The 23354-nt window shown below is 46.5% G+C and overlaps 1 protein-coding gene across 4 annotated transcripts in view; it reads right to left on the reverse strand.

The window, feature by feature from the left end:
• TRAF3 (TNF receptor associated factor 3) overlaps positions 1–23354 on the reverse strand; it is a 116374-nt gene that overhangs the window by 65729 nt on the left and 27291 nt on the right. For 3 of the 4 annotated variants that reach the window (XM_060003889.1, XM_060003888.1, XM_060003885.1), the window contains exon 2: positions 8406–8529. The exons of the other annotated variant lie outside the window; for it this stretch is intronic. The gene's annotated coding sequence lies outside the window, so the exon portion shown is untranslated. The remainder of the gene's footprint in view (positions 1–8405; positions 8530–23354) is intronic. 4 annotated transcript variants of the gene reach the window in all.

Raw genomic sequence — 23354 nt, forward strand, 5'->3', positions numbered from 1 at the left:
ACAGTAAATTTAAGAACACTGAAATCATATCAAGCATCTTTTCTGACCACAAGGCTATGAAATTAGAAATGAATTACAGGGGAAAAAAACGTAAAAAACACAAACACATGGAGGCTAAACAATACGTTACTAAATAACCAAGAGATCACTGAAGAAAGCAAAGAAGAAATCAAAAAATACCCAGAGACAAATGACTATGAAAATGCGACGATCCAAAACCTGTGGGATGCAACAAAAGCAGTTCTAAGAGGGAACTTTATAGCTATACAAGCCTACCTCAAGAAACAAGAAAAATCTCAAGTAAACAATCTAACCTTACACCTAAAGGAACTAGAGAAAGAAGAACAAATAAAACCCAAAGTTAACAGAAGGAAAGAAATCATAAAGATCAGAGCAGAAATAAATGAAACAGAAACAAAGAAAACAATAGCAAAGATCAATAAAACTGAAAGCCGGTTCTTTGACAAGATAAAATTGATAAACCATCAGCCAGAAAAAAAGGGAGAAGACTCAAATCAATAGAATTAGAAATGAAAAAGGAGAAGTTACAACAGACACCGCAGAAATACAAAGCATCCTAAGAGACTACTACAAGCAACTCTATGCCAATAAAATGGACAATGTGGAAGCAATGGACAAATTCTTAGAAAGGTATAACTTTCCAAGACTGAACAAGGAAGAAATAGAAAATATGAACAGTCCAATCACAAGTAATGAAGCAATGGACAAATTCTTAGAAAGGTATAACTTTCCAAGACTGAACCAGGAAGAAATAGAAAATATGAACAGACCAATCACAAGTAATGAAATTGAAACTGATTAAAAATCTTCCAACAAACAAAAGTCCAGGACCAGATGGCTTCACAGGTGAATTCCATCAAACATTTAGAGAAGAGCTAACACCCATCCTTCTCAAACTCTTCCAAAAAATTGCAGAGGAAGGAATACTCCCAAACTCATTCTATGAGGCCACCATCACCCTGATACCAAAACCAGATGAAGATATTACAAAAAAAAAAAAAAAATTACAGACCAATATCACTGATGAATATAGATGCAAAAATCCTCAACAAAATACTAACAAACAGAATCCAACAACACATTAAAAGGATCATACACCATGATCAAGTGGGATTTATCCAGGAATGCAAGGATTCTTCAATATGTGTAAATCAATCAATGTGACACACCATATTAACAAATTGAAGAATAAAAACCATATGGTCATCTCAATAGATGCAGAAAAAGCTTTTCACAAAATTCAACACCCATTTATGATAAAAACTCTCCAGAAAGTGGGTACAGAGGGAACCTACCTCAACATAATAAAGGCCATTTAAAAAAAAAATGTTATCCAGTAGTCCAAATTCCTCCCTGGTCTCTTGAGGAACTAAAATAATGACATTCAGCAACTTGTCCAAAGTCAGAGTCACCAGGACTGAAACCCAGGTCTCACGGACCAGCACTGCCTCCGTGGTAGCTTGTTCACGATGGCTCTGACACCTGTAAGCTCACATCCTGGGCAATCACCTAATACCTTAGCAATAAGCAAAATACACACCTCAAAATTCCCAAGACATCGGTAATGCCTAACAGATGCATTTGTCCTTTTTTTTAAACCAAGCATCTTTTTTCATTGCTTTGAATTTCAGCATTGACATCCCTGGGTTGATGTATTCCCTCAGGACTAACAAATGACACTCACAACCAGATGCACCAAAAAAAAAGCACCTTTAGCTGAACCAAGTAAGGCCATTTCAGACTTCAGGGAAGGTTACTGAGACCTTGGCTAGGCTAAAATGAATTTTCTCACATCATTTAAATAATCATTTGCTTAGTTTCTAGCCACTTTAATATGAGAATTGACCAGAATTATTCTGCTTACTTTTGAAAAGCATTATCCAAATGGATTTGAACAAGGAGGAGGCAAGGAGCTACTTAAGAATGAAGTGACTACCCCACGCTACCGGGTAATAGAGTTAAAACTACCCTTGGGTAAAACACGCCATGGTTTGTAACTACAAGGCAATGGTGAGTTTAGTTTCGTTTCTGGCCTTGTGATAGGTTTCTCTGAAGTCTTACTCACCTGAAATCATGACCAAACATCCATTACCACTGCATACTTACTTCAGTCTTAAAATACAAAATGTCAGAAATATTTTGACAGAGTCAAGTTGAAAATTTAAGATATCCAGTGATATCTTAACTATCACTGTGATCTCTTTGAATTTAATATTCTTCATGCTACATAAACCGTCTAGAATAAATCTACTTCCTAATCAAATGTGACCCCTGCTGCTAAGATTGCTGGACCCACCAGTACAAAGTTTCCTATGTGGCATCTGACTGATCATATTAACTTAAGAGTTATACAGAAGCATGAAACCTTTCCAGGTCACCTTGAAATTTTCATCTAATTGTTCTTTCAAATAAACTCTATTCTGCAGTGCTGGCTTTGGCTTAATATAGTTATGGTTCACTGCAGTTTATTCAAATAGAGATTTGTTATGCAACATCAAATCCCTTAGGTTTCCCCCAAAATTAATCAATATTTTGAACACAAAATATTCTGTCAACACCTTTTATACAAATAAAGTGCCTACATTAATAAAATCTTCTATCGGAATAATATGAAAATAAATCTTTATTTGTAGGTTAAAGTAGTGCTGCTAAGCGACGTCAGCACAGACCCAGCAAGTTGGGTCAGACCCAGCAAGTTGGCTCCCTGACGAAGCGCAGGGAGCGAGCGCCTTCGTGCTGGGGCTCCGCAGCGCCCGGCACCACACCCCGCACACAGCACCCGGCTGAGTCCCAGGTGGTCCGGGGCAGCTGGGACAAAAGCTAGGCTTGTCTGACCCCAGGGGCCGTAAGTGCCTGATAAATATTTTTGAAGGGTAGGTCCCTTCTCACAGTCCAGCACCTGTCTTGAGGAAAACGAAAGAGAATTTCCTATAAAGAATCCACAGCACCAGGGCAGGTTTTACTAGTTTCTCAAAACTTCCTCATTCTCCTCAAAAATCTCTATCCTTATATTAGAAGGGTCCATTTGAATCTGCTATCCCTACAATATATTCGTCCACTTACATGAATAAGAACCTGAGGGAAGAGCAGAAGAAGGAAGGACCCATACAAAGTCATCTGTTCTTAGTAGTTTCCAACTCCTTGGAGGAGGAAGAAAATAGAAGTATTCAATCATTTGAAAAAATAGGAAGTTAGTCATGGAAGAAAGATTTCTTGGTTGAATGAGAAAACACTTGAAAACTTCCAAGACTGCCCCACAAAGGAAAGGTTAATGCAGAGCACGACAACCCCCTCAGAGGGAAACTCTGGTGCCCAGTCTCACTGGGAACCCAGCATGCAGCCTAGAGCCGCGGTGGCGCAGGCACCGTGCCAGGAGCAGGGGACAAGGAGGGCAGGGCCCTGCCGCCCAGAGCTGCCGCCTGGGGGAGGGACACAAGTAACTGTGGGTGGGTGTGCGTGCACGGGAAGCACGTGACGAATGCGCCAGCCACACCCCGCGTGGGTGCAGGGAAGGCCTCCCTGAGGAGAGAGTGTCTAAGGCATAAGCTGAAGGATCGGTAGGAATTGACTATTTCTGAAATTCTCAGATTAAAAAGTGGCTCAGGGGGCTTCCCTGGTGGCACAGTGGTTGAGAGTCCGCCTGCCGATGCAAGGGACATGGGTTCGTGCCCTGGTCCGGGAAGATCCCACATGCCGCAGAGCGGCTGGGCCCGTGAGCCGTGGCCGCCGAGCCTGCGCGTCAGGAGCCTGTGTTCCGCAACGGGAGAGGCCACAACAGTGGGAGGCCCGCGTACTGCAAAAAAAAAAAACAACAAAAAACTGGCTCATACTGAACATCAACTCAATAGCTCATTCTATAGGTTTTAGAGGGGGAAAAAATCCCATATAATTCTACGGTATCTAACTTTTTGCTATACTTCTGCTTGATTTTAATGAGTGTGTATACATATGTATATATAATGAGTGTGTATACATTTAGGTATATAGTAAGTGTATAACGTATACATAAACACACTAACATATATTTAGCACAAGGATGTAAATATATATACAAATATAATAAAATACTATACTGATAAATATTAGTGCTTGATAAATATTAATTGAATGAGTGGGTTGCTGGCCAGAGCTTAGAAAATGTGTTTGTTAAAAAGATACTTTTCGGACTCCCCTGGTGGTGCAGTGGTTAAGAATCCACCTACCAACGCAGGGGACACGGGTTCGTGCCCTGGTCCAGGAAGATCCCACATGCCGCGGAGCAACTAAGCCCGTGAGCCACAACTACTGAAGCCCGCGCGCCTATAGCCCGTGCTCTGCAGCAAGATAAGCCACTGCTACGAGAAGCCCCCACACCACAACGAAGAGTAGCCCCCACTCGCCGCAACTAGAGAAAAGCCCGCATGCAGCAATGAAGACCCAACGCAGCCAAAAATAAAAAATATTTAAAGAAATAAAAATAAAAAGAGATACATCTCAGGAATTCCCTGGTGGTCCAGTGGTTAGGACCCCGCGCTCTCATTGCCGAGGGCCCGGGTTCAATCCCTGGTTGGGGAACTAAGATCCCACAAGCCGTGAGGTGCGGCCAAAAAACAAGAAGAAAAGATAAAAAAGATGCTTTTCTTCTCACACTTCTTTCCAAGCAACAAACTAAAACCTGAACAGTAATTCACTTACACGCATTAAATTACATTTCAAAAATATCTTTATTAAAGGGGATACAGGAGCTGTTTTTCCACAACTCATAACAGAAGCCTTGTCCTAAATTAATATTATAAACAGAATTTTTAGATGAGCAAATCTGAATGTAGAAAATGAATTTGCTCTCCAAGACCTGTAGCTGCAAGTTGTAACAAGCCACACTACTCACGATGATGAATGACAAAACTGTCCAGCGTTATTAGACGCTCTGAAAACCCCAGGCAGAATAAAAAAGGGAGCACTCTTCTTGTGGGTTTGGACTTAAGGTTCCAAGCTAAGAAAGATTCCTATACTCTGGGCAACAAGACCCATGGCTGGCGTTGGAGGATGAAGGTCACCCCGGGAGGCTGGACAGGAGCCCAGAGGCCAGGGCTCAGACGTTCCCCTCTGGGGTGGGTTTCAGGGAAACAGAGGGCTGGCAGGGAGGGACTGAACGAAATAATTTCTTGAGGTTTCAACATTTCACAATCCATGTCTTCCATCATCGAGAGTATCAAGGAGGTGTGTCTTCACGGTGCGGCAAACCCAAGCTGCATCCTAACCCTGTCTCTGTGAGCTGTGCATTCAGGGACAAAAGTGGTCACTCAGAAGACAGAAGTCACCTCGTTACGCAGATGTCCTACGGTCCAGCACAAGCCGCAAGGGAAGCACGTGACAGGGGGGCTTCCTCCGATCTGAGGGTCTGAAAACCCTTGCAAAATAACCCCAATTAATGAATTTGCCTGTGAAATGCCATTTTGTAACATATGCAGGGCTGTGAAATTTTGTCATTTTTAATTGAATATCATTTTTTTGGCAAGTCAAGATACTTTCTTTCTTCAATTGAAGTAATTTTTACTCTTCTAAGCCAAAGAACAATTTAAATGAGATTATACTGTTGAATTCATTGTTAGTCGATCACAGGCTTCCAACACCAGTGCCCGATGCACGTACCATAAATGAGCGGCTACTCCTCGTCTGGATGTGAACAGGGGTCAACAGTTCGAGAGTGTGTCGGCTTTTTCCTCTGGGGCTTTATCTCCTCTAAACTACCTGGGGAACTGAGCACCTTGTTGTTTACTAAGGCGCTTGCTTTAGAGATCTGATTATTAGGCTCTTAGGTAAGGCACCTAGGTTACATGATTCCTCATTAAAAAAACCCACAGTGTTTCCCAAGATTTGAAAGCAGGAATGTTCTCCACCTGAAAGGTTACTTCTAAGGCTCCTGATGCAGCTCTCTTGAAAGGTAATTTAATCTCACATAAGTGGAATGATGCCTTGGGTCCTGGGCTCTTCATGCAGGGCCAAACCGTTCCAGATTTCCCCACATTCTACCACATGCCTCTAAGCAATGGGGTCCAGAAACTACTGGACCTACCCACTGGCTTTACTCCTTCTGTCCTCTTGGCTCACCACCTCCCCCCCTCCCCAAACCCGCGACAGCCCTATCACTTTTCAGGGGCTTCGGACGCTGCTGAGTTCCTGCTGTGTATGTACCGAGTCAGAGGTCCAACGCTGAGGGGGGTGCGGGCTGCCCTGCTGAAGCTCTCCATGCCGGGGCAGCAGCCAGGGGCCGAGAACTAGCTGTCCCGACGGCCTCGAAGCCTGAGCAGGAGACGGGAGGCACAAGCCACGTCTGCGCCAGGACCACTGACCAGGCAGGGGGATCAGATGGATCCGTGTAGGCCAGAGGCAGGCAAACTTGGGTCCACCGTCTTGTAATTAGTTTTGCTGGAACACAGCCATGCTCACTGGTTTACGTATGTCCTACAACAGCAGAGACCCAGGACTGGCCCACAAAGACTAAAACATTTACCATCTGGCCCACTACAGAAAAAGTGTGCTGACCCCTGGTCTAGGCTGTCGGCAGCCCTTTCCTCTTTGGGCCACGCCTCGGCTTCCTTCCGCCCAGGAGGTCAGCTTTTGCATGTGCACGCACGGAAGGGAAGAGCGCACACCCACGGGAGGGCAGGCAGGAGCGCGCGCGTGCGTGCGGTACGCACAGTGGGGGAGGAGCGTGGTCTGAACCTGCCCCTGCCCAGCAAACACCCTGTGCTCCATTCTCCTCTGACAGGGACCCAGCCAGAGATGTCCTTCCCACTGTAGCACAGTCTCTGTCCCTCAAACGCTTTCCTTACTCCCCTGCCATGAAAACCCAGTTCAAGGCCCACCTCTCACCAAACACCCAGGGTGAACTCCCGTGCACATAACAGATGCTCCAAGCGCTGCAGCCAAACCCAATTCAACCTGCCAGGTTATCATCTTCCGCTTCCATTTGAGTTCATGTATCAGCGAACACGGGCCTGAGTGCCTACTGGGTCCTAGACACCCAGCACCACAGTTTAACGTAATGCATAGGAATCCTAATCTTTCATTTGTCCTTGTCTGTTGAATAAATTATATTAAGAGTCTGATTATCATTTTGAGGTGATAAAAATTGTTCTGGATGAACAACTGGGAATATACTAAAAACTACTGAACTGTGCACTATAACAGGGTAGAGTTTATGTTATGCAAATTATCTCCAAAAAGCTGTTATTAAAATTTTTTTCTAAGGTTAATCATTTTTTCAAAAACAGTAATTTCTTAAGCTTTCTACACCCAGCATGTAATAAAATGTCATGTCTAATATCGATGAATGGAAACACTAAGGACTGCAGTAAGTAGGCTTCGTAATAAGTCACCCCAGCGTGGAGTGGCCTAACCCCCAGTCGCCACGTTCACAGGCTCTGCAGGCTGGGGCTCTGCTGGACCGGGCACAGCACGCCTCAGCTGGGAAGCGAGAAAAGTGGAACACCAGAGTCACCTGCCCGGCCACTCACTCGCCCCTCCCGGGAGGCTGCTGACTGGGGCCTCAGAATGGCTCCTTGCGGGCCTTGCCATGTGCTCCCCCTGCCCGAGCTAGCTGGGCTTCACAGCATGGCTTTCCCCACAGCAAGTGTCCCCAAAAGAGAAGCCAGGCAAAAACTGAACCTTTTTTTTAAGACCTATCTTGGAAGTCACACAGCATCACTTCTGCCCTACTACTGAGTGAAGCAGGTCACACACCTGGCCCAGGTTCCTAGAGAAGGAACAGAGACCCACCTCCCGGCCAAAGTCCCACTGTGCGACAGTCCACAGGATAGGAGGTGTCACTGAGGCCATTTAGGAAAATACAGGCTGTAACACAAGCCCAATCTTCTTGAAGACTGGCAAATTAAAAACCCGGGTGAAGCGGCATCTGGCATACCAAGTTATATTTCAAGCCCTGTGAGCTGAACCTCATTACTTGCAATAAGCTGTGACTTGTAAGCTGCACCTAACATTGCTATGTTGTTCTGTCTTAGTAAATACAGTATCGTGACCTTGATTCGATAGGTGATGATTCAAGTTCACCCCTGGTGACTGCTGGGCACTTAGCTTCGCTGGAAAATACCGTAGGCAGGCGGAAGTGCAGCTGTGGAGGAAGAATTCATCTCGACACCCAGGCTGCGTGCTCCGGTGCACCCGCCACTAATCTCTCGGCACAGCACGCGGCCTGCCCTCCTCCACCCCCATCCCCAAAGTCTTCAGCACAGTGAGCAGAAGCTGCTCAATGACTGATGGAAGAAAGAAGGAAGGGAAGGTAGGAATGTTTTAAATGACAAATTAGAGGGTGCTAGTCCAGTTATCATGATAGGCCTCTTTTCTGTAAAAGGAAAGTGAAGAACGGTGAACTGAGAGCAAACCTCTTCTGTCAGGAACGCGATCCTGAGGAGGACAGAGAGCCAGGTTTCTGATCCTAGATCTGGTTCTCACCGCTTTGGGACCTTAACCAAGTGGCATAGCTTCTCTGGGCCTCAGTTTCCTCATCTGTAAAATAAAGGGAGTGAATTAGATGAAGATTCCTAACTGAGGCCTGTAGGTGAGTCACTGCAACACACCCACTGACGGGAGAGGTCAACTCTCCTTCAAGTTGAAAGTTCAAACTGTATGATCTAAATGTTTGTTAACAACAGAAATGAGCTCTCTGCAAGGGTGAACTGTCCTCCCGAACCAGTGCGGCTAAGCTCAGGAAAGAGCCTCAGCAGCCGGCCTCGTCCCCAGGGCTGCCCCAGGCCTCAGCCCCCCAGGCAGCAGGCTGTCTGGGCGCCTTTTGCAAAATATTAGCCAACAGATACTTCAGTCCCACGCAGTCAAGATATCAATACAGTTTACATGCACAGGGCAACTGGTTTTCAAACCAACTATGCTACACATATTTCTAACACCAGCAAACGATCCTTTGGTAATGAAGAGAACAGGCCTCTGTTTATTATGTCCACAAGTTTGGCACTTTGAATGTGGGTCTCTCTAACTTGGGCCTCCCCCTCCAAAGCCAGCCATCCTGATATCCTGGAAGCAGAAGTAGGCGGGGCCCCCTCTCTGGAAGTCAGGCTCTCCTGGCGCCCTGGGGTGTGCTGCTGGAAAGAAGCTCTTCAAGTGGAGAGAGCTCTGCCGGAACCTCACGAGCACACAGGGCTGCGACCATGCTTTGGGCATGTCGAGGACTGCCAGCCCCCAGGAGGCACGGACGTGCCAGTCCATTCCGTGCTGCCGCACACGGAGGGCTGGGATGCTGCACGCACACAGGCTAGTCCCCAACCTCAAGCAGAAAACCACCTCTCAGCCACAGTCTGTTGCCAGGAACCAAGAGACCAAGGCAGATGTCACCAGAGGAAGAACTGGGCCGAAGTGACAACTCTGGTAAATGAAGAGAAAGGATGTGCTGCTCAAGGGAAGCTGAATTTATTTACCCTGATCATGAATGTAGGCTCTCAGCTGAAACATCTCACTCAAAATGCCAGAAGGTTCAGAACCCATTCATAAGCTTTTCAGAACGCATGCAGTCGCCATGGTAACCATGACATTATATTTCTAGGCGTTGCACATATAAATTACCACCCGTAATGCATTTAATACAGTTTGGGGCCACCAGCTCATAGAAAAATAAATCTGAGCTCTGACTCTCAGCCTGCCTCTTAGATAAACAAAGCAGAACAGCAGGAGGTAGCATCCAACTCACCCCGGGATAAGGACGGGGCTGCACACACTGAAGATGCTCATCTGAAGGCAGATAAGAACTAAGGAAATCAGACTTCATCAGCCACCACCATATGGTTGAGATTTTGTAAAACAAAATGTTCCACACCAGATTCATGAAACTGTCGTCGCTTAAGTTAAAGAAACAAACATACTACATCCATAGCTGTATCTCTGGAATTCGACCATGTTGAGCAAGTCAAAGAAAAAGCAGATCTCTTTAACGAACATCTTTAATTTATTTAGACGGCATTTGTCAACACAAATAAGGTAGTTGTTCAAATGTCCAGACTGTCTTCAATAAGAAATCAAAGTTTTATTTCTCAGGTTCAGGAGAGATCTACTCAGTCATAATTCTTTACCTTCATCAGGGACACTGATAAACATTTAAAATACACATCATTCATGGTTTTTAAAGTCCCTTACCTTCTCATAATCCACCATGAACACAGAGAAGAAAACAAATACCGTGCACAGCCTGCAAAGGCATCGTCAGCCTCACATCCCCAGGCAGCCCACTGCATCGGGAACTTAACGGAGCTGCTGCAGGACATGTCTGTGCTGGCACCGTGTCCACAAAGTTGCCTCTGTCCGTATCACTAAACGGCTAAGTCCAGGGGAGCACCACCTTCATTACCCCCTCCTTCAGACTGCAGGCCACAGGTAGCAGCTGTGAAGCGGAGCAAAAGACCTCCCCGCCGGTTGCTGCCATATTAACAGAGACTTTGGCAACCGCTGCATTGCAGTCTTTCTGCAAGCTACCAACCTCAGAAGCAAGAGCGCTGGAGAGAGACTCTCCAGCACAGAAAGCTGCCTTTTGAATGACAAAGATTTCGTAGAGATCTTTTTAAAAAATGCTGCAAAGACCTTGGGGGGAGCATTTCTAGATTTCCAACCTGTTTCCTAAAGGCTGACTAGTTTGTGGTTTTCACTGGAGGATTGCTTTGACAATGTACTGTGCCGTGTGAAAATGCGGAAATTAATGAAATGTGCGTGATGACACACCATCCTTAATGCTCAAGCAGTCCCGGTGAGAATCCTGCACACCTGCTGCCTACCACCAGCTTCAGAGCCTGACGGAGGAGCTCCGGGGAACCAAGCAGGACTTTCACTCCAGAAGATGCGAGCGCAGCAAGCACTTCTAGTGCCTCAGTGGCAGCAATCACCTTGAACGCTCAGCTACCTTCACAGACAGCGCACTTGAAATATTAAACCACTGCCCGTACAACCAAACTCAGAAAAAGACACTTAAGATAGTGGCATGCTTACTAAGTGACCTTTCATCTTCGTTGCTTTATTCCGTTTATTTAGTGAGCATTAATTAACCACGTGCTATCTGTGAAAGGACATGAGTAAGGCCGAGCTCGCTGTCCTGATGGGGAGGGGCTCTCCAGTGGGGTGACACACGGAGGACAAGTCATTCCAGGCTTGAGGACTGGGATGCAGGGGAGGGCAGCGCAGCCGGGGAGACGGAACTGGAGCCGATGTGGGGTTCCAGGGCAAGGTTCTACGAGGAAGAACATCTAACAGGAGCTAAAGGATGTGCCCCCCACTGAGAAACGGGGAGACATGGGGAGAACACCCTCAAAATGGTGCAGCGTTCCTCGGCACGTGCCAGTGAGTCACCAGCGAAAGCGCGCACAGGCTCCGTCCAGAAGTCCGTCAGACCCTCACGGCCGCCCAGACAGACACCCGAGCACCTGGTCCCTGAAGCACACACTCGCCCTGGGCGCACGGCCACCAAGCGGACGTGGCAGATTCTGAACGGAACAGGGCGGCCCTGCACCAGGCCCCTCAGGACACAGCAGCGGTCCCCCCGTGGCTCTAGCCACCACCTCCCGGCGGGGTTACCGTGGAAGCTGCCGAGCCCGACGCTGACCAGGTAACGGACCGGGTGAGGGAACCAGCAAATCAAGGACCCTACTACTGGCCACTCCCCCATCGAGCGGCAGGACCCGGCCTGGCCCATGGCTTCCCCACAAACAGCCCGCCCTCCTCTCGAGGGAGAACCCTGCTCTGCCTTCCCTCTGTCCCCCACTCCCCTCACTCCTCAGGCTCCGGAATCTTCTCCTCCAGGAAGTCCTCACCGGCTCCCTTCCCACCCCCAGCAGCCAGGACCTTCCCACTGGGCTCCCATCGCCCGAGTGGCGACCACACTGTAAGGAAGGGACACTGCGGATCTGCAGCGCCCAGCACGTCCCCGGCGTGGCCGGCGTCCGTGCAGGGGCCCCACGCGCCGGCCCCCTGCTCCACGCCGTGAGGCGCTCCCGCGTCCCCTCCTCCTGAGGCGCAGAGGATCTCAGCTACAGGCCAGGTGGGAGGCCCAGGAGTCACACCACCCCGCTGGGCTCCACAGGCCACAGCCTCACCACAGGCACCCCTGGAGAGCAGGGCGCCTCCCTGGGGCTTCACTCGGGGCAGCAGGAGGGAGCACATTTATGGACCTGCTGCAGCCCTCCCACCCCATCTCTCCCCGGAGAGGCGCGATGTGAGTAAATGAATATCGCAGACCAAACCAGAGGCACCTCACGCGGGCATTCCTGACTGGCACGAGGTGGATGACCAGAAGGGAAGGCAGGAAGAGACAGCGCGAGGACATTCCTCGTTGCTTTACAGAGACCCACTAGAGTGGTTTAACGGACGCAGAGGAACTTCCATGAAACGCCTCCCGGCACATTTAGGCGCTGGCCAGGCACTCCCCCCAGATGCCGCCTTTCAAACCGCGGCTCAAGGCGGCTCTCTGCGGCCGCTGTCAAACCACTCCTCAGCTCCTCGGAAACCTGAGCCTGGGTCGCCAGAACGCGGGGCTCCGGCCCGAGCGGGCTCTCCCAGGAGGGTCTGGGGGAGCTGGCAGGGGTCTGATCTCAAGACTCTGTGCTTCCCGGACAAGCAATCCTCGAGGTACGGGAGGGGCGACAGCGGCCCGGGGCTGAGACCCCAGGCCCAGCGCTGAGAGCTGCGTGGGGTGGGGTTTCGAGGGCCAGCGGCGGCGGGCTGGGGTGGGGGGGGGCGGCCGCTACGAGGCCACACAGCACCCGCCTCCCAGGTCCGCCATCTGAAAGCCAAGGGCAGCGAGCCAGGCCCAGCAGCGCACAGAGCCAGGCCCCGCCTGCCGGCCCGGCAGCGGCTTCCTACCGTCTCCACTGCACGCTGAGGCGGCCGGACTCAAAGACGAGAAGGAATTTTTCAGGTGCACCGCCGGGGCGCTCAAGCAAGGCCGCCTGGCTGTGGGCTCTGGACTTTGCACAGCCCTCCTGGTGGGGCAGGGCCCGCTCTCGCACACCCTGCTCCCTCTGACGCCGGCTCCCAACCGGCCGCTCTCTTTCCGAACCTGCAATCTCTTGTCTGTAGGAAAGGAGTAACACTCATCCTACAAACCTCACAGAGTTGAACTGATTAACTGCTTTTTTTTTTTTTTTTTGCGGTACACGGGCCTCTCACTGTTGTGGCCGCTCCCACTGCGGAGCGCAGCCTCCGGGGCCATGGCTCACGGGCCCAGCCGCTCCGCGGCATGTGGGATCTTCCCGGACCAGGGCACGAACCCGTGTCCCCTGCATCGGCAGGCGGACTCTCACCCACTGCGCCACCAGGGAAGCTCTGATTAACTGCTTTAATGCACGCGTAAGGTTCCTGAAAGCATAAGCTTCTCAAAATGTAAGGCACAACTGTCACAAGATAAAGCCAGTATCCACAAAGCACTCAATAATTATTTTTCCAAGCTTAACTCTGTTTAAATACATGATGAGAGACCTGAAGGGCTCTCCCCATTAATTGGAATGACCACGGCACAACCTGCTCCTTTATTAAAGAGCAGTAATGAAATTCATAACTAACTCAGGCAATTAGCTAATATTGCTAATGTACGTTTACATGAATTTGATACAAATTATGGAAACATCCCTATAGGTCTCATTTGGATACTTAACAAAATGCTCAAGAGTATCACTACTATCTTACGGTGTTTACTACTTCAAAAATAGACACAACCCAGTTACCAAAATTACCGTAAGAAAAGCCAAAGGAGTGAGTGTATACTGCCTGAAGGGAAAATACACAGACAGACAAATCACTCCGTCACTCCCTGTGCTGCTGGGGCCGAAGAACAAAGGGTGTCCCCAAGAAGAAGCAGGGAGAAGAATACAAGAAAAATATCAATATAAAATACAGACAAGAGTTAGCTGGCCTGGATGCAGAACAGGCTTAATTCGCTGCAAGAAAATCTAACGGGACACTTATTTGATAAGACCCTGTGATGGGATCTGATCTTAGGAAAGAAGGATATTGCATATTCTGGCTGCTTCTCCAGGCCACAGGGCCCAGGGGCTTCCAACATGAAACAGGAGCGACCAGGTCACCAATAAAGGCCCAGTTACAAGAAGTAAATCCTCTCTACAAATTTAAATGGGAACCTGAACAGTAAGTCAAAGCTGGTGCAAACCCCTCTAGGTCTACACCCAAGAGAAACGAAAACATCTGTCCTACAAAACACCTGTACATGCATGTTCCGAGCTGGACTATTCATAACAGCCCAAAAGGGGAAACAACGCAAATGTCTATCAATGGACTTAACGAATACATAAAACGTGGTGCATCCACACAAAGGAATACTCTTCAGCCACAAAAGGGAACAGCCTGCTGACACGTGCTACAACACGGATGAAGCTCGAGAGCATGATGCTAGGTGAGAGCGCCAGACACAAAAGACCACACACCACATGCGCCAATTCACAGGAAATGTCCCAAATAGGCAACAGTTGCACAGTACTCTGTGAATATACTGAACGTCACTGAACTGGACGCTTAGAAGAGGTGAACTCTATGGTATGCGACTACCTCAATAAAGGTATCTTTTAAAAAGAAGACACAGTCAAGCAAAAGGCCAAACATCTGATAGTTAATTAACATCACTTAATGAGATGCAGCTCACCAGCTCAATTAAAGAAATAAAAAAGGGAACACGTTATAACAAGTCTTCATTTTGCCCCCCCCAAAATGCATTATTTTGGGGGTGCCCCTTCCAAATAATTGTAAATAAGCTTCTCATTGTTCAAAACAACTCATAAACATTTCTGGTAACTCTTTCTCTCCCCCAAATCTCACAGTTCACCCATTCTGTACCAAAAAAATTGATTTTAGATTTAATGTAAAATATAAATTACACCTATATACAAACATAGCACTTTTAAACACAAGGGTGGATGACCACTAGAGAAACTACCAACCCCACCACCATCGTCGAAAAGGACTCATTAGTTCTTTCTACTATGAAATAAATATGAGCACTTGGGTTTTTAAGACCCAGAAATATTTACAAGACTTGAAGTCAATACAGTCGAAGAAAACACACACAGTGGCAGCGGCTGAACATAAAACTCATAAAAACAAAAACAAGCCTATGTACGAAATAACAGATTTATAGAAAGACTACATCCTCTACACCCAGCAAAAGAGCTCCCAACTCACTCCCGTTGCTGTGTGTCCATCTCAAAGTTTTCAACAACCCAACCAACAGAAGGCAACATAGCCACCTAAGCACAGTTCTGGAATTGGCTAAAACCGTCATTACAATAACGTGTGTTTCTATTTTCCGCAGGAAGAGAATCATGTCTACTCACGGTTCACAATGAGTCAATCAGTGTGTAAAATATTTTACATAATGGGAAAATTTATTGTGACCCAAAAGTTCAGCGTGTTCTCATTAAGTTACCAGAAATTACAGATGTGAAGATACTTCTGTTAGCTTAACCAAAATCAAGAAAAGAAACTTCTTTAGATGTGCACACATTCTCGGTTCGGTAGATCTAATTCTTCTTATGCTACTGTGTTTCAAACTACTCCGGTTGGTAAATCCGTAGTTTAAATACCGAATAAAGAAAATGTGCATGTTGACAACATAGGTAATTTTAAACTGGTTCTGACACTGCGTCTCTTGCTACCTAAAGAGCTAAGCAATGTCAAAACCTGGCAGAGATGGCTTCGGTTTTTGCAAACACCCCTATGGTGAAATGGTTTTTCCAGAATTATGATACCATCTAATGTGCTAATTAATGGAGCCTTCCCATTGTGCCTCACTGTGAATAAAAACGTCTGTGGAAAATCTTACATGCAGTGTTGCATCCACTTAACATTTTCTCATATGTTACATTCAGTGGGTTTTTTTTGTTTTGTTTTGTTTTGTTTTTTTAACAACCCCAGGAGGAAAAAACACTTAAGTAATTAAAACACACACAACTTTTCTATTATGACCTTTTAAAAACCGTTAGTCTCCTATGATACCCTAAAGGCTACACTGGGAAACTGATATGTTTATATATGAAATACAGATGCAAACATTTTAAACTACATAATCTATTGATACACACACTCTAAGAAATCAAATATTTCCAATTCTATAAACGTAACACATCTGTAGCAAAGATAATACCACAGGATACTTTTTATGTTATACATTGGTCCCCCCAAAAGGGTAACTATAAAACACGAGGAGTCTCTTTTTTTTTTCGGTATGCGGGCCTCTCACTGTTGTGGCCTCTCCCGTTGCGGAGCACAGGCTCCGGACACACAGGCTCAGCGGGCATGGCTCAACGGGCCCAGCCGCTCCGCGGCATGTGGGATCTTCCCAGACCGGGGCACGAACCCGCGTCCACTGCATCGGCAGGTGGACTCTCAACCACTGCGCCACCAGGGAAGCCCGAGGAGTCTCTTTTAAACCCTGTTAAATAAATTATTTGCAAATATTAACCACAAAACTCTGGGTGATGCCATCATTAATCACTCATAAAACCCCAGAATGTGTCTTGAAGGAAATTTTTACAATACAAACGCTATTCTTAACTATCTTAAAATATATCGCAAAAGACCGTTCTCACAAGTCTTTTTGAAAACTATAATATCTCATAACATCTGAAAGACTGAAAGTGTGTTTCTGATTCAGTGTCATGGCTCATTAAATCTGAAGTCCAGTACCTTGGACAAAACTAATTCTAAATCTTTTGGAAGAATCATCTTTAATGTATATGTTCAGATAAGAGTTAATACAATCTACGTAATTTATCAAAGACCACATAAAAACTTCAGATACAAAGTGACACCTGCTTCAGGTACAAACGATTTCACCCTGTATCCTTTTCAAATGCCTGAAATCCACATGTCTAGACATATTTCAGTATTGGCTCTTTGGTTTCTAATTTAAAAAGGCAAGCTTTCCTGCAGCCTGGCAATTAAACAGTTTTTCAAAATGCAAAAGCACCATCTCAGAAAGCAGGTAAAGCTTTTTAAATTAAAGATTTCTATTTACGTCAAAAGCTCACCCTAAAAACATCAAAATAAAACTATACTCACATTTTAAAAGTCAGAAAACATATATTAAATCCACCCAATGTTGAAAACTTTTGGCTCAAGAGGGCAGAGTGTGAGCGTGCAGACAGGCCACCCCAGAGCTGAGGGCCTCAAAGTTCTCCACCCAGCCGTGAGGCTTGATTCGCAACCGTGGAGGGGAAAGAGGTACACAGGGTCTGGAACGGAAGACCACGTGCCGTGCAGCACCTCGTCCGAGCCTCCCTCTTCCGCCCTGAACCTGTGGCCAGGCGGCCAGGCTCGAGGGAAGGGACCCAGGATGATGCAGGACAGCCACCACCTACACGCCCCGCACCGCGGCATGGTGCCCCGCAGCCAGCGCCTCGGGGGAGCACACTTCTCGAAAGCAAGGGCGGGGGATGACAGCAAAGCCAGTGACCGCCAACGCTGCCCTCCCCATGTGTGCTCCGCACAGCACCCCAAGGGAGCACAGGCACTGTGTTTTCCTCTTTCCCAGCCCACTTGGCACAAATGCCTGAAAAACAGACATGCACCCAAACAGGTCCACGGTCCCTTATCTGTGATTCCGAAATCCCAAAAGCTCTGAAAACATGTTCATAACACGCCCTGGCGCGGTGTGGGGCTCCCACAGCCTCTGTCCCACTGGCCGCGAATGGTCACACACCTGCTGCAAAGATCTTAGTGTCTGATTACACGGTGCTGCCTAGGATGTTCCACGATGTGTGTGTGGTCTATTCACACATTCCATTCTAAAATCTCCAAAATTCCAAACTCCAAAACACCCCAGCCCCCAAGAGTAGCAAAGGATTGTTAAATGACAACAGGACAAGCCCTGGCGGAAACAGGGACACATGAGCCCCCTCGAATGGCCAGGAGACAACAGCAATCTGGATTAAAAGTCTAGATTTACATACACGTTTGTTTGTTTTGCAAACTTTCTGGGCATGAGTGTGCCAGGCCCCTCAGCAGAGGCTGGATATATATAGCAGGCTGAAAACAGGCTGCAGTCCCTGCCTTCATGGAACTCGGGGAGTACTGAGCAAATGCTCCCCGTCGCACGTGGCAAACACTGCCGCGGTCAGAAGGTGCCCATGCAGACCCTCCAGCGGAGCCATGCGGAGGGCGGTCAGGGAAGGCCCCTCCTCCAGTGCCCGCAGGAAGCCAGCCTCGGGAATGGGAGCGCTGCTCTGGAACTCAAGACGGCGAGGGAAGGAGCAGGCTCCACACGGCTGTCCAGGCGGTCGTGGGAGAACTGGGAAGCAAGGGGCATGTGACCTAGTCATGCAAATAACCTCCAGGTACAAACCAAGCTGGCTCTAAGCCTCGGCCATCTCATCTGTCAACAGAGAGGGACCAGAACGCTGACGTTCCACACGCTCCCAACCCCATGAAGCCAACCCGACTGTTCACAGCACTTTCTACTAAGGAGGCTGAAGGACCTAAATGGGGAAGGGGGACTTAATTATACTAAAACTGTATAGAAAGGAAAGAAAGCAGGCAATGCGGTAACTAGGAAAGAAGATGAAGAACTTTTCATCAGTGCTGATTAAGTCCCGTAGAAGGCTGGCTAACAGCACTACGCTCCCGCAAACCACTCTGCCAGAGTGAAAAGATGCACAGCACAGCTGTTCATCACTTTGTGAAAACAGGAAAAGGTTCACTCAAATGTCCTTGGAAGGTGTGGCACTTCAGGGGCCCTGCCTTCCTCCACACCCTTACCTGGGAAAGGGGTGGAATCGAGGGCCGCATTCCACCTACAGACACCCCGTGGCTTCCCGCGTGGCCTTCCCCGCCCAGAATGCAGCGCTTGCCGAGCAACTATTAAGATGCACCAACAGAGGGATATTTGGAGCAGCTGCAAAAGCTCTACTAAAGATAACAAAATGTGTAAGTGAATCCCAAACTCTTTAAGGTTAAATACTCACTTGGGTGAGATTTAACAGCATAACAATAGAATACAATAATGAATACAAAATACACCCAAAGGCACGGGTGAGAGAACCCCGAGGGTAAGCATTCTGAGGCAACTTAACTTCTGTGAAGTCTCAGGTTTCACATTAAAAATTCATACAAATTTTACATTTAACCCCACAACATCCTACAACACCCCTTCCCTCCTTGTCACTCTTAGCTTTTGGAAACAGAGGCAATCTTTTCTCATCCTCCCATGTCCAAGTGAAAGGCCTGCCGGTCTCCTTTGCCTTCTCTCCTGATCCTGTGGGCAAGGCCTCACCCTCCACCCTGGCCCTGGACCAAAGCCCCTGCCACCTCAGCCTCTCTCCAGGGCCACTCCCACCAGTGCCCGAGGAAGAGGCAGTCTATCCCAGCTCCCCACCCCTATCTTTCTGTTCACCTAGAGCAAACTCTTTCTAGGAGTTGTCAACACACACATCCCATCCTCCCTTAACTCGTACCCGCCACGCTACAGCAGCTTCCCAACACCACGCTTGCCGAAGTCCTCAAAGACCTCCAGGTTCCCAAATCCAATGGTCAACTCTCACTCGACCTGCTTGATGTCCAAGTAGCTTTGCCTGACTCCAAAAATGTCTCTCCAGCCCCACCTCCCCCGTGATTTCCAGGCGGGTACATCTCATTAACAACTCAACATCTCCACGTGAGTACCCGAAAGGCACTTCTGAACTCCTGGTGCCCCCTGCCCTCTGATCCACCTCTAGCAATCCCTGGCTCCATAAATGGCACCATACAATTGCTTAGGTCATAAAAGCCTCCCCTTCCTCACATGCCCCACACCCAGTCATCAGCAAAGACTGTCAGCTCCATCTTCAAAACATATCCCCAATCCAACCACACTTCTCACCAAGCTCCAGCCACAGTGGCCTCCTTGCTGTTTCTAAAACACACATACTCCCACTTCAAGGTGTCTGAACTTCCCGACCCCTCTACCTAAAAACCTTCTTCTCACAGATCTCTGCATGGCTCCCTTCCTTCCTTCTGTTTCAGCCCCTGCGTCAATGTTGCCTGCTCAGAAAGGCCTTCCCTGACCACGCTGCTACACGCCAGCCCATAAGCCTGCTTCTGTGTCCTCCTCACATCGCTCTTTGGCATCCACTGATACAGTTCACGGTTTGTTGACGATCCCTCTCCCCCATTAGAATATAAACTTCCAGAGGGCTAGAATCTGGACTCATTCATCACTGTTTCCCCAACTCTTGGGTCAGAACCCAACTTAAAGCAGGGGGCTCAATCAATATCTGTTGAATCTGTTTGCAGCCTTACTGTGAAAGATTTTTCTGTTAATATGAAACATTCACTCACTTACTCAGCGCCGTAACACAAGGGTTTGCGTATACCCTTGACTCAGAAGGACAGCAAACACATTCTCAAGTCCTCCTTATGAACCCTGTCCTGGCAGCATCACAGGCGGGCAGGAAGACCCAGCTACGAGGTTACCCCTCACGACGCTGTAAATGGAGAAAACTGGAAACAACCCAAGTGTCCAACAACAGAGAACTGAATCAAGAAACTCTGACACAATCATACAACCACCAAATAATCAACCAAATTGGATGCCATTCTACTAAAAAGTACTTCCAACATAAATATGAGAACCAAATAATTTTAAATCTAGTAGCCAACTTAAGAAGGTAAAAAGAAACAGGTAAACTTATGTAATGTACATTATTTAATCCAATATAAAATTTTATAACTTCAATATGTAATCAATATAAAAAATTATTAATGAGATATTTTGTGTTCTTTTTTTCCACACTAACTCTTGGAGATCTGTTGTCAGTTTATACCTACAGCACACCTCAATCTGGACTGGCCACATTTCATGTGCTCACTAGCCACACGTGACTCAGGGCTACTGTGTTATAGTACAATCATAGACTAAGAAAAAAGAAAATGTTCATGACATAATAAGTGAAACAAAGAAAGTTATACGTTGCAGAAATTGATCCTAAAATGCATAAGGGAATGCAAGGGACTCAGAACAGACAAAACAATCTTGAAAAAGAGCAAATGTGGAGGATTCATGATACCCAATTTTAACAGACATATAGATCAAGAGCATAGAATTTAGAGTCCAGAAATAAGCCCTTACATTTGTGGTCAATTCATCTTTTAAATCCTTTTAAACATTATTTATTTATTTATTTTTAATCTTTATTTTTTCGGGGGGCTGCGCTGCGTTGCATGTGGGATCCTAGTTCCCTGACCAGGGATCGAACCTGTGCCCCCTGAAGTGGAAGCACCGAGTTTTAACCAATGGACTGCCAGGGAAGTCCCCTGTGGTCAATCAATTTTTGACAAGGGTACTGAGACTGTTCGATGGGGGAAAGAATAGTCTTTTCAACTAATAGGCAATTGGATATCCACATGCAAAAGAATGAAACTAGACCCCTACCTCACACCATACACAAAAACTAACTCAAAATGGATTCTAGGCTAAAGGTAAGAGCTAAAACTATATAACTCTTAGAAGAAAACAGGAATAAATCTTCCTCATCTTGGATTAGGCAATGGTTTCTTAGATATAACACCAAAGGCACAAGCAACCAAAGAAAAAATAGATAAACTGGATGTCATCAAAATTAAAGGACACCATCAAGAAAGTGAGAAGACACCTCACAGCATGGAGAAAATAGTTATAAGTCATATATCTGATAAAAGAATTGTACCCAGAATATGTAAAGAACTCTTACACTCAATAACAAAAAGACAACCCAACTTTAAAAATGGGCAAAGAATAAACATTTTTCCAAGGTAGATATCTAAATGGTCAATAAGCACACAAAAGGATGTTTAACATAATTAGTCATCAGGGAAATGCAAACCAAAAACCACAATGAGATACCATTTCACACCCACTAGGATGTCTAAAATAAAAAAGATGAACAATAACAGTGTTTAGTGAAGATGTGGAGAAACTAGAACTCTCATACACTGCTGATGGTAATGGAAAATGTCCCAGCTGCTTTGAAAAACCGTCTTGCAGTCTTTCAAAATGTTAAACATAGAGTTACCACATGATCCAGTTTTGTTTACAACAGATACAAAAACTTAGGTTCTCACAAAAACTTGACAGGATTGTTCACAGCAGCGTTATTTATAATATCCAAAAAGGGGAAACAACCCAATGTCCATCAACTGATGAATGTATAAACAAAATGTGGTCTATCCATACAATGGAATATTATTTGCCTATAAACATGAACTACTGTTATGTGCTGCAACATGGATGAACCTTGAAAACATGCTCCACGAACGAAATCAGACGCAAAGAACACATATTGTATGATCTCGTTTGGATGAAATTTCCAGAAATGGCAAATTAGTAGAGGCAGAAAATAGATTAATGACTGCCTAGGGTTGGGGGTGGGGGAGAATGAGAAGTGACAGCAAACGGGTACAAGGTTTCTTTTGGGGATGATGAAAGTGTTCTAAAATTAGAAAGTGGTGATCATTGCAAATTACTGAATATACTAAAAATGACAGAATTGTACACTTTAAAATGGTGCATGTTATACGTGAATTACATCTCAATAAAGTTATTATTATTATTATTTTGCGGTACGCAGGCCTCTCACTGTTGTGGCCTCTCCCGTTGCGGAGCGCAGGCTCCGGACGCGCAGGCTCAGCGGCCATGGCTCACGGGCCCAGCCGCTCCGCGGCATGTGGGATCTTCCCGGACCGGGGCACGAACCCGCGTCCCCTGCATCGGCAGGCGGACTCTCAACCACTGCACCACCAGGGAAGCCCTAAAGTTGTTATTTTTAAAAGCATATTATAAAATGGTGTTATATAGAATAATTCTATCTTTATAAAAAGAAAATATATGTGTGCCACAAAGACGGCTTAGAAAAGCATACATGGTAGTGATCTGAGCGGGCAGAATGAGATTTACATTGTTCATCTTTTGGTTTTAATACATGATTTTCCTAGAACTGAATGGGCATTGCTTTTTGAATAAAAAGGGGTGTTTTTTAATTTTAAAAGAGTGTTTTTAAAAGCTAAGAATTATTTAACTATATTCCTATTTCTGTAAAAATGCGTTAAGATTATGCCCCCAAAGGAGGCATGAATGATACATACCAAAATATTAACAGTGGTGAGGCAATGGAAAATATCTACATTTTCTAAATATTCTACCATGACTACAATGGCTTTTTTCTTAAAACAAAGACACACACGCACGCGCACACCTCTTTCAGGACGCCAGAACTCCAGTATGGGGGCAGTGTGGCTCTCGGGAAGCTCAGCAAGAGAGAGAGGGTGTAAGCGGATGGTGGTCGCGTGGATGAACCCCTTCTGAAGCGAAGTCCACAGGGACCCGT

Source organism: Delphinus delphis, chromosome 2 (assembly GCF_949987515.2).
Source record: "Delphinus delphis chromosome 2, mDelDel1.2, whole genome shotgun sequence".
NCBI lineage: Eukaryota > Metazoa > Chordata > Mammalia > Artiodactyla > Delphinidae > Delphinus > Delphinus delphis.